This window comes from Bactrocera latifrons, unplaced genomic scaffold, assembly GCF_001853355.1.
Source record: "Bactrocera latifrons isolate USDA-ARS-PBARC rearing strain unplaced genomic scaffold, ASM185335v1 scaffold_222, whole genome shotgun sequence".
Classification (NCBI taxonomy): Eukaryota; Metazoa; Arthropoda; class Insecta; order Diptera; family Tephritidae; genus Bactrocera; species Bactrocera latifrons.
The window spans coordinates 280,436-282,465 of record NW_017535764.1 but is presented as its reverse complement, the minus strand read 5'-3'; positions in this window follow the sequence as shown (position 1 = coordinate 282,465).

The window sequence follows — 2,030 nt, the reverse complement described above, 5'->3', positions numbered from 1 at the left end:
CGGATAGACTCTTTACGCAATTAAATGATTTGTGAGGGTGTGTTAGTAATAAGTAAAAATTGTGTAAATGTGTGGGAGTTTCGGTCACGCAGGTTTTGCTGGGTACTTGTAGGTTTATACAATGTATACGCCCTTGCCTTTTATGACTCGGCTAATTCCGCTCGTTCGCGGATTGCGCCCCTCGCGTCGGTTGGGCGGGAGGAGGGTAATTGTTGGGCATTATTATTATTATATATGTATAAAAATCTTCTGACCGTGTGTTTGCAAATGAACTGCTCCTAAACGGCTGAACCTATTTTGATGAAATTTTTTTTATGTGTTTAACATTCCTATACCCGCGCACGGTGTGACAGACCGTGACTTTGACTCCTCTTACATGGTTATTTTTCTAAACCGTTTATATTTTTTTCATTTTATAAGAAATATAGGATGTAATAAAACAAAAAATAGCAATTGTTAACATAAATTATTTATTACTTTAATGACTATCAGTCTTTCCAAAACAGCCTAAAAAATATTTACGAAAAATTGTTTCGTCGGTCTCACAGACATGTGCGCGGGTATAGGAAGGTTAAGGAGATTCGAGAATGGTTTAGATTCACAACTTGGTCCACTAGAAAATGTTTTTTTAAATTAATTTTTCATTTGTAATTATTTCCTAATTTGGAATGTTTTACATTGGATCCGATAGATTGCGCTACCATCGCCGTATCCAATATTCAAACCTTAAATTGGCGTAAACGTTAAATAAACAAAACGATGCCAAAGTAAAAGGCGACATCTACATACACTGCTGGACAAAAGTCACCATCATTTGGAATTAACAATGTTTAAAGAGTGGCCACGCCCACAAAATATTAAAAATACAAAATTTCATATTCTCAACTGAATCTGCAATTTATTTCATTTTTTATATATGCATATAATTGTTTTTAACTTTACTTATTGTACAAAAATATAAATTTGAAAAATATAACGCATATTTCCTAGGGACAAAAGTCTCCGTCACTTTATATAAAATTTCATTATGGGTGAAGAAAATATATTTTAATATGTTGTATGTTTACCGTTATTTTTAATAACTTCTTGTAAACGTTTTTGCATTGAATGAACTAATTTTTTCGTAGCATCTGAATTAATTTTCATCCATTCTTCAAGAAGTATTTGCTTTAGTCCATTTTTTGATGAAACATGGTGTTCTCGAATACGTCTATCGAAGTAGTCCCATAAATGTTCGATCGGATTGAGATCGGGGGATTGAGTGGAGTTTTCAAAGTGTGAGGAGTGTTGTACAATACTGAAAGTAGTAGTCGTTCTCTATTCCAAGTTTTTGAGCACTTTTTTTTTAAATTTCCTTTAAGAATATTCAAATAAAGTGTTTTGTCCATTATTTCATCAATAAACACGATCTCTCCAACCCCAGATGCTGACATACACCGACACACCAAAACTCCACCACCTCCGTGTTTTACTGTTGGGTGAATATACTTTTCTGACAATGCTTCGCCCTTTCTCCGCCATGTCAAAACTCGCCCATCTGACTTGTATAGACAAAATTTGCTTTCATCGGAGAATATTACTTTCTCCCAAAAGTCCGTCGGCTTCTTTACGTGCTCTTTTGCGAATAAAAGTCGCTTTCTTTGGTTCATCTTACTTATCATCACTATTTAACGCTCTACGAACAGTCGAGCATGAACAACCGTACCAACGTCTTCCTTCAGAGTTGCAGCTATCTTCGATGATGGTGTTTTGGGATTTTTTTTATTATCTTCATTATCTCCCGTTTGTCCCGCTCTGATAGCGCAAGCGATCTTCCATTTCTCGGTTGATACTCACAATCTGTGTCATTTTTGAAGAGATTTATAATACCAGTAATTGTGCTATGGGGCCGTTGAACTAGGTCACATATTTCCCGAATAGTCTTTTGTTGTTTATAAGCTTCTTCTTCTTGATTGGCGTAGTCACCGCTTACGCGATTATAGCCGAGTTAACAACAGCGCGCCAGTCGTTTCTTCTTTTCGCTACGTGGC